At 48.5% G+C, this 10,342-nt stretch overlaps 1 long non-coding RNA gene across 1 annotated transcript; it reads left to right on the top strand.

Moving 5' to 3' along the window:
• The first annotated feature begins 1,443 nt into the window (after positions 1-1,443).
• LOC140639446 (uncharacterized) lies at positions 1,444-7,519 on the top strand. The gene is made up of 4 exons (XR_012036162.1): positions 1,444-1,577; positions 3,516-3,657; positions 5,338-5,468; positions 6,889-7,519. It is a non-coding gene; the product is annotated as an uncharacterized lncRNA (long non-coding RNA).
• The last annotated feature ends 2,823 nt before the right edge of the window (positions 7,520-10,342 follow it).

Genomic DNA, 10,342 nt, shown 5'->3' with positions numbered 1-10,342 from the left:
CACTTGGCAACTGGGCATAGAGAATGCACTCATGAGAGACAGAGAGAGAGACAGAAAGAGAGAGAGAAGCAGGCTCCCTGCAAGGAGCCTGATGTGGGACCTGATCCCAGATCCCAGGATCACGCCCTGGGCCAAAGGCAGCCACTCAGCCACTGAGCCACTCAGGCGTCCCAAGAATGCACTCTAATAGGCTCTCAGCCTTCCTCTCCTGGAGTTGGTGTTTCTCACTCTCGTGTATGGCAATGTCTGACCCCTAGGCAATGCCGAGCATCTCTGCACGTTTCAACTTTATATAAATGCTACAGTCCTGTCTCTAGAATCTTTCTGAATGCCCTTCCCTTATCAATGCTGCTGACTGTCCAAATCCACCAACGCTGCTCATTAGACTAACAGTTGCTTCTGCTTTGAAGCTTCTATCACTAAGTGCAGAAATCTGAGTGAAAATTTTGCCCGAGAAGGATGCTACCACCATATTTCTGTTGCTCAAGAGTAAAGCCTGAACTCACAGGGACTAAGATCCACCTAGTGATCTTTTCCCCCGGGCTAAAGAGTGGTGCTTTGTTGCCACTGGTTTCCGAAGGAGCAACAGCAGATGGGCGTCTGAAGGCAGAATTAACTCAAGAGTCATTACATGAGGGTGTTCTCAGTTGAGTGCCCTAGAGTAAATAGTAATTACATGTTCCTTCAAGATTACTCTCAGCCTGAGGTGGGGGAAAGAAGAGAGTCATGGATGGCTGACCACGGTCCCCTTAACGTGCACACGTGTGCATAGAAACACAGGCCAGTCACAAGCCTGGATTCGGAATTTGCCCCTAAGAGTGTGATATCAGTTCTACAAGTCCCCTGAAGTATACAAATTGGACTGCCTCGGAGACATCAGAAATTGTCCTTACCTACTCGCATTCTTCTTTCCTCGAGGAGTATCCCCTAGAGATGCACCCCTGAATATGTGGAAGACAAGCCATCCATGCTTGGTCACACTGTACGAAGAGGAGGAATTCACCCTGTGCAGAAACTACACTCCAGTGACGGACTCCACAACACTTAGAGATGCACAAGACCATCTAAACCATTTCCAACTTTCACTCCTGGACTCTGCGAGGGAATGGAGAGCAGGTCTCCACGAAGGCTGGAAAGCTTGGCCACATCTCTCCAGACCCAGGCAGGCACTGGGAGGATGCTCACTTGGTTCCGGGATATGGAAGCAGGGAATTGTGGAGGGCTGGGGTGGGTCTCTAAACCACCTTGCGAGGAGCACTTTCTGCTGTATCTGTAAGCCGTCATCAGCACCAACATCAACAACAATGGTTCTGAGAGCTTATCACCTAGGAGCCACCGCTCTGAAGGCCTCTGTGTAGGTCTTTAATCCTCACAATGACCCCATGGGGAAGATGCTCTCATCATGCCCATTATACAGATGATGAAGTTGGGTGTGGGGTGGAGAGGCTGGGGAAATTGCTCAGGGTCACAACTAGTACAGGGGGACAGGAGTCCAGCATGGCTCTAAAGCCTTATGTAGTCACCACCCAGACTACTTCATGGAGTTCATCTTAGGGGACCAAGTTAGTCTAAGACTGGTAAGCACTTTCTATTTCAATGTTGTTTTGTTTTTTTCCTTTTAGATTTTACTTATTTATTTGAGAGAGAGAGAGAGAGAGAGAGAAAAAAAAACACAAGCAGAGAGTAGGGGCAGAGGGAGAGGGAGAAGCAGACCCCCCTCTGCCCCCTGCCAAGCAGGGAGCCCGACACGGGACTTGATCCCAGAACCCTGAGATCATGACCTGAGCCAAAGGGAGATGCTTAACCGACTGAGCCACCCAGGGGCTCCCATGTCCCATTTCAAAGGAATGTTTACACTCTGATTCTTTTTTTAGCTTCACACCAATGTCCCTGAGGCACTCAGAGCAGGTTTCTGCCCCCTTCTCCGTGGGTGAAGGCAGGGAGGGGTTAGGTATTTGGTGAGGTCGCCCTGACTAGGAAGCCTCTTCCAAATCCCAGCATGCTCCTCTCTTCTGAGGCTACAGAAGGACTTTGAGCAAACCCCAAGGAGCAGGTACCCAGAACTCCTGGGGTGGAGGATTGTGGGGAAGAATGTTAGGACCTCAGAGGTGTGAAACAATAATCTCTACAAATTAAAAACAAAATAAAAAATGCAGAGTTTATAAAGTGTTCTGGGGCAAGTGGGCCTGACCAGTTTTTCACTCACCGCCCAGATGTACTTCCATACAGGGGGAGCTGAGGAGAAAGAACAAACTGAGGAAAATGATAGATAATAGGAACTGTATGAGGTTGGTCAAGGCATGAAGCCAGAGAAAAGCCATGGGCCCGTGGCCTTGCATTAAAGGGACATAGGCTGGCAGACCTGTGGTTCAGTTAAGAGCACAATATGTTGGCTCCGTCATGAACCACAGTTTTAAGGGTCAACGTTTAGAGTGGGAGGGTCCAAGAGACCTCTTCCAGTCCATCATTTTATGATCAGGGAACTGAGGTCCTGAGAGCATGTGCATCTTAATTATCACTGGTCTGAGGTGGGACCTGGGCTGGGCCCACCTGGTCCCTGCCTCTGTCCACGGCACCTGTCTGCTCCTCTGCCCACCGAAGCTATAGATGCAAGCAGCCCTCAACATTTGACCTCCTTCCAACAGACTTTGTTTTTTAGCTTTTTTAAAAAAGATTTTATTTATTCATTTAAGAGAGAGAGAACGTGAGTAGGGGGGATGGGTAGAGGGAGAAGCAGACCTCCCATGGAGCAGGGAACCCAAAGCAGGACTTGATCCCAGGACCCCCCCTGAGCCAAAAGCAGATGTTTAATCAACGAGCCACTCAGGAGCCACCCCCTTCCCTTTTCAAACTTTTTTTTTTTTTTTTTTTTTATTTATGATAGTCACACAGAGAGAGAGAGAGAGAGGCAGAGACATAGGCAGAGGGAGAAGCAGGCTCCATGCACCGGGAGCCCGACGTGGGATTCGATCCCGGGTCTCCAGGATCGCGCCCTGGGCCAAAGGCAGGCGCCAAACTGCTGCGCCACCCAGGGATCCCCCTTTTCAAACTTTTTATTTCAAAATAATTCTAGATTTGCCAGAAGTTGTCTGTCCCCGGCTGACCTGTACACACACGAAGTCTCAATATAACTGTGGATGTATGTGGGGTGATGGGTCAGTTCTGGGACTGACTTAGGAACAAACAATTCTTCTTTCTCAGATCTTATCTTACCCCATCACTGCCTTGAACCCTAACACACACACACACACACACACACACACACACACACTCACACATGGCCTAATCAGCAATAGTTTCACTCCTGAATATTGCTGGAAGGATCACTAAGCCAAGCTAATCAATTGTCTCAGCCAGCTCCCAGCCCCCAGGAGTTGCCTAGACCTTTCATTGCTATCATTTAACTCTTAGCAGCCTGAGTTTTTATCTACTGTCTTCCAAAAGAGAGCAGAAATACTCTTTTGGGAAGAATCTGGTGCCTAAGATGATGTTCCTCTCTTGCCACCTTTCAAAAGCCTTGTCTATGCTAATGGAAGCAGACACTCTGGAACACTTCAGAAGGCAGGCCTCCCTCTTATGTATACCACCCGGGACCACCGTGGTTAAAGCGGGAAGAGAACGAGGGCCCCCCAGAGTGTGAGCAGCCAGAGGAGGCAGGTAAGTATAGCCCAGAAAGGGGAGAGGACAGGGCATGACAAACGAGGGGAACAGTCACAGGAGAGATACCAGTTTAGCAATTAAATCTGACATTGGCTTAGACAAAGCTTCTTTACAGAACAGAATAAAATTCCTAGGAAGGTTTGTGCACATCTAAATAAAAGACATCCCTCTTTTTTTATTTTTATTTTTTATCTGGCCAGAGGAACATGAAAGCAGGAGGGACAGAGGGGAGAGGTGCTGAGGCAAGAACCACAATCCATGGGTCACAGTTTAATGTAGTTAAGGCAGCTGGACATTTGCAACTTCCAATCACTCCTCCCACAATTAAGGGATCAGAGATGCCCCCTTGAGACAAGCAACTCCATGCAACTCACTTTGCATGTGTTGATGGAACACACACTATGTGCCAGGCACTGTCCTAGGCACCGAGGAATTTCAAAGATGCATAGTGAGGAGGCAAAGGGGAGGCAGTGATGATTCCAGGGTTTTAGTAGTGGTACCCCCAAATCTAGGAGGGAGACCAAAGAAGGGGGCAGTGAGAACAATGTGGGCACCTCGTCAGTTTGAGTGGCACCGGGATTCACAGTCTGGATCCCTGCTTCAATCAGGAAATACATGGTTTATCAGTGGGGAAAGAAAAGGAGTAGGGCTCATTGCCTCGCAGCATAGGAAGTCCCTACACAGAGAAACAGAAGGAGTGTTGAGGACTTTGGAACCGGGGGCATCCATGAGAGGACAACTCTTCAGGAACTGCGGTGGGGCCCACTCAGCAATTGGATTCACTTGTCAAGCAATCGTGTTGAGAGGAGGACAGAAAAGGCACCTGCTGCTCTCACAACACAGCCCTGTTGACTTCACAACCAGGACTGGCCTGGCCTTGCTTGGTGGATAAAGCCCAAACTGCCCTCTAAGAGTGGAGGGTAGAGAGGGGTGCAGGAGTGACCTGGGGACCTTAGAACAAAACTGCTTGTCTCAACGTGAGCAGGGCCAGGAGAGCTGACCAGACTCTGGTTCTATGGAGCAAAAAAGAGCCTGGCTTTCTTCCCCACACCTAGGACTGCTGTCCAAAGCCCAGTTTCCATCCTCTGTTCTCCCACAGTGGTTTTTTTTTTTTTATTTCATTTATTTATTTATGAGACACACACACACACACACACACACACACACACACACACACACAGGCAGAGACACAGGCAGAGCGGGAAGCAGGCTCCTCACAGGGAGCCCGACGTGGGACTCGATCCCTGGTCTCCAGGATCACACCCTGGGCTGAAGGCAGGCGCTAAACTGCTCAGCCACCTGGGGACCCCCTCCCACAGTGGTTTAAAGGCTCTTAGTTCTTTCCAGATTGGTGGTGGTGGTGGGTGTCCTGATAGGCCTTGATCTCTGGTTTACCTGTGGAATAGTTCATTGGCGGTTGAGACTGGAAGTCTTGCTGATCCAGGATTCCACCCACCAACATTCAGGAAAATAGCCTGTTACAAACTGAATGTTTGTATTCCCTCAAAGTTCATATGTTGAAGCTCTGATGTCTAATGCGATGGTCTTAGGAGGTGGGGCGTTGGGGAGGTGTTTAGGTTTAGATGAGGTCATGAGGGTGGGGGCTCCCATGATGGGATTAGTGTCTTTCTAAGAAGAGGAAGAGACCAGTGCTTTTGCTCTCTCCACCCTGTGAAGATGAATGAGAATGCCATTGGCTTATAAAGAGGGTCCTCACCCAACCTGATCACGCCACCACCCTCATCTTGGGCTTTCTGGCTCCAGAACTATGAGAACTACATTCCTGTCATCTAAGCCACCTGGCTATGGTACGTTGTCATTGCAGCCCAAGCTGATTAAGACGTAGCTCCTTAGTGGGAGGTGTGGGAGCCTGTCTTTAGTGGTATGACAACCCTGTGAGGTAGGCTCTATAATGATGCCCAGTTAGCAGATAGGAAAACTCAGGCCTTAAGGGATTAATTAGCTCAAGTCTGGGAGCTGAGAAGAGGTGTGGTGCCAGGGTTCAGACCCTGGCTGCCTGCTCAGAGTGTGTGCTCTCGACCACAGCTCTGTGCCATCCATGAGAGGTACCTGGTAGGGAAGGGGCGGGAATGATCAGTGATGAGCTGGACGTAATGACATTGTAGCTGCCCTTGGGGAGTGTCTGGTGCAATGAGGGAGACCCACAATCACACCCTAGAGATGAATGCAATACTGGAGGGAGATCTGTTGAGTGCTCCAGGAAGAGGGGGATGTCACCCATGTAAGGTAGTTTTCACAGCAAAGCTGATGTAGATGGGCTATAAATCACATTTTTTTAAAAAGAAGATTTAATTTATTTGACACAGAGAGAGAGACAGTGAGCAAGAGCACAAACAGGCGGGAGGGGCAGACAGAGGGAGAAAGAAAAGCAGACTCCCTGTTGAGCAGAGCCCGACTAGGGGCTTGATCCCGGGACCCTGGGATAATGATCTGAACTGAAGGCAGATGCTGAACTGACTGAGCCACCCAGGCGTCCTTATAAATGCCATCTTGACTCCAGCAAGGGCAAGTGCAAGAGGACTCACGGGCCACTGAGCATGAAGTACTAAGAGAAGGAGCAGTGCCCAGGGAAAAGGGGGAAACAGAAAGCCAGGGGCCTCCACTGATAGAAAGTCCGCTGTCTGGAGCCTCTGCTAATCTCATGAAGCGGGGAAAATAGGCCCAGGTGAAAGGACTAGAAAGTGCTCACTTGGTTGGTGGCAGAAAAGAAAGGCAGGTGTCCACAGAGCATTCAGAATCCTTCTGTATCAGGGGTTCCTGCTTTTCCTTCCCAAGCAGGAGACCACACACTCCAGGAGAGCCAGGGCACGTTTGGGCAGCCATATGGCTCTGACTTTCCCCTCTCCTCCGCTGTACCCCAGAGAACGAGGGGAGAGGGCAGCCAGAATGTGTGGAGAACTTAGACTCCTGACCTCAGCTTTGCCTTGACATTGCTCGACCTTGGCCAGGTTGCTCCTCGCCTTCTCTGGCTGAAGATCCCTGAGATCTCCACCTAGCTTTCTCCCGGGAACAGTGAACCAGACGGGCTTTGAGGTCCTGGTATACAGAGAGCAGGACACGGGGACCAGGGACCCGGACCCAACCACAGAGCAAAAGGGAAAGGAGGGGCTGGTGGAGCTGTGAATTTGCTCCAGAAGGGGGGACAGCCCACAGAGGTTCAGCCTCAGGACCGAAGTGGGGGCGAATCCTCTCCACCTGCTCCACCAGGCAGCAGGGGAACTCTCCAGTTGCTGGAAAATTGAGCCGTACTCCTGTCTCCATGTTCTCACCTCTGGACTGGCGGAGGAGAATTGATTTGGGGAGTTGGAGGCGCACATCCCCTCCAGACCCTTGGTTAACGGAGGATCCGCATCTGCTGTGCTGCTGGGGACTTTTTCTGAGCACATCAGCTGACTCTGGCTTCAGAGCTCCTGCCATAGTTTCCATTCTTGCTTTGTAGAACGATTCCCCTCTCCCCATCTTCCACTTTGCTGAAGTTGTACAGCAGCCTGAAAATGCTGATGGCTTAACTGGTTTAATTTTTTTTTTTTCCCCAGCAGCCCTGAGGGGTTTTAACTCTTTCCTCCTGCAGAAACCCTGCTTTTGGAGTTGAATGTTTAAACTCTCACTGGGAGACTCATAAATATTCGGAGTCACTCTCTCCCTCTCTGTTTGATTAGGAAATGAGCCTTTAACTCAATGTAATCCCCAAGCCATTAACAAAAAAGCCCTCAACAGCTCCACTATTAGAATTTCACTCTTAACCCGCTGAGGATTGAATTAGATTAACATAACTACCCACAATCTGAGTTTATTTTCTGTGCCAGATAGAAATGTGTTTTTCAGGGAAGGCGAGAAGGGGGAGGGAAGGGAGGAGGGAGGGAGAGAGAGAGAGAGCAGGAGGGTAATGAAATGTAAAAATAGAGATAAGAAAAAGATGGACAGATACACTGTAGAAATGAAGGGATGGGGAGAAAGAGCGGTGCATGGTCTCTGGTTTAAAAATCCTGCCAGCTGCCGTCTTTTATTTACGGGGTATTTGGAGAGGCCTGAGCTATGTGAAATTGTTTGAATTAGGGGAGCGCTTTCCAGGTATTTGCAATTCCTTCTTCCTGGAGATTGATGGTCCTGCACCTGAGCCTGCTGTATTCCAAAGCACCTGCTCATTGGCCCCACTGTCCCCAATTTGGGAGGAGATCGGGCTGGGTTTCCATGCTCAAGGGAAAGGGGGGGGGGACACATAAAACAACAGTGCAGGCACACAGGCGACTGCGCGTTTACAGTCAGAGAAATAAAACAACGACAAAGATGGAACGGGTTAGATTTTGCAGACATGAAGTCACAGACAGCCCCGTGACCAATTGCATTTAAGAAATCAGTGTGGAAAAAAAAAAAATGAGTTTGACGGGAGCTGGGTCCACACAAAATTAATCGTTATTGAAGCAGAAACTAAGTAATCAGAGGCTGCCTTAGGCAAATGCATTGAAGTTTCCCCCAACTGCATCTCCAGAACTAAGCCCAAAGGGAAAAACCACCCTCACCCTCCTGAAGTTGGGGGTCAAAGTGAGGCCTTCTATCACACTGCCAAACAAAGCTTCCATCCCCCCCTAAAAGCATCCACAAGTAGCAAAAGGAAGGACTGGTTCTTGCCCAAATGTTCCAACAAACATTCTCAACCACTCCTGCTGATGAGAACACAGCACTTGTTCAGAAATGCCGGACTCTCTCCTACTGCCTGTAATCGTGGGCCAGCAGGCTTCGGTGTGCATGTTGGGGGTGTGGGGCACTGGGGGTGGTTTACTCTTGCATTAAAAGATTAAAAAATGTCACACTTTCTCTAAAAAGCCTTTGAGATCTGAGAGTCCTCGGCTAGAAGTTCAGTTGTGCAAACAGCTGACTGCTGCGATTTCTGAATGCTACGTCTCAATCGCTTGATTCGCTTGAGCCTTAATTAACAACAACCCACCAAATCTCACTTCGACATTATTGTGGGGAACCTTAGCAGGATATATTTATCAAAATGGAAGCCTGGAAATAGAAAAAAGCGATCATGCTACAGACAGAGGACATTCAACTTCTGTTTATTTTTTTCTTGATTCATGGGCTTTACCTTCCACACTAGGTTTTAAATAGTGACCAATTCTCCAACCCACTTGCCCTATTTTATACCAAACTCCTTATTCTGAATTTTCCCACCAGTACATGTGGTCTTACTAGCTGAACATGTGAGGCTGACCTTCTAATTTCTTATTCTTTCCTGATTCCCATGTTCCCCTCCAAAATAATAAATGAATGGATTAAAGACATCAGTAACCCTAAATAAAATGTGGCAGAGAGTAAAGAACCAAAAGTAGAAGTTTGAGAAAGGTCCGAAGTAAAAGGAGATCAAACTGGCTCTCTAAACATATGTGTGCTCATATTATTTAACTTTTGCCAAGTTAGATTTATTGTTAAAACTATTTCATTTTTAATCAAAAATAATGCAGGCCCATCTGTTTTGTTTAATGCTTTTAAATTGTTGGAAAGATTATTATTTTTTTTGTTAGGATATTGTTTTCCCGAACAAATCTAGGAGTAGTCCCTAGCAATAAACTATATGGTCACCATTGTATTAGTAAGTAGAAATCCAGGCGTTACTAGACTACTCATTCTAAAATTTGTATATGATATACATTAAACATCATCACATCCCCCCCCCAAAGTTAGGGCTACTATTCCTTTGTAAATAACGTACAGCAAACCTCCCCAACTGCAGGATTCTTAGTTAATACTCTGCATTATCCAAAAACCAAAGTCCCAAATCTTCCACAGGAAGCTGGTGGCACGTGGGCCCTGTGGACACATGACAATGTCTGAGGACTGTCAGCCCTGGGAGCCACTGATGTGCTCACAGAGCTTACACCCCGACTGTCTGCAACTGCAACAAGCAGATTTTTTACAAGAATTGCGATATTAAGTTTCTCTCTTTGGGGGAAGGATGCAGACAGAGCACCAGGCATCAACAGCACCGCCACACCTGAGTCCGTCCTTTCGAGAGGCGCTTTCTCCCCCACCCCCACCCAGTTCCCCTTTCAGGATGAAGAAAATACACTAAACACCAAAGGTGTGAGCCAACAAAAGCCTGGAAGGCAAGACCAATCATGAGCTCTCATCTGGACTCCTCAAAGCAAACTCACTCCGTGGAGGAAAAAAAAAAGAGAGAGAGAGAGAGAGAGGGAGAGAGGGAGAGAGAAAGCAAGAAAACAAGAATAAAGTCCTTTTTTTTTGAGGTGCTCTAGCAAAACTGGTCACCGGTACTGCTCTGAGTGCCCCTGAACCTGCCGGGAGCCCTCCATCATCACCTGTCCTGGGTGAACTGGGTCCTGCTTCTGTAACCTTCTCAGCTCACCCAACGCTGGAGCTGCCAGCAAATAAAAGTTTTCACGCTGGGAGACATAACCACCCCCGCGGAGCCGCATGTAAACTTTCCCTTGCCCTTTTGATTTACTTACTTTTTCTCAGCGAAAACAAATAAAAATAACCGGGAACCTACGGGATTGCGAATGAGTTTGGGTAGCAGTCCCACCCAGCCGCCCGGTCCCTCTGACCTTCCCGGGACAGCCTGCCCAGGGCAACCCTTGCCCCCGCCAGCCCCGCAGGGATGCTTTCCTGTGCCCAAAACCAGAATGAAAGAGCAGGCGCG

This window comes from Canis lupus, chromosome 9 (genome assembly GCF_048164855.1).
Source record: "Canis lupus baileyi chromosome 9, mCanLup2.hap1, whole genome shotgun sequence".
Taxonomy (NCBI): domain Eukaryota; kingdom Metazoa; phylum Chordata; class Mammalia; order Carnivora; family Canidae; genus Canis; species Canis lupus.
The sequence above is the reverse complement of the archived record's forward strand: the minus strand, read 5'-3'. Positions and strand labels throughout refer to the sequence as shown.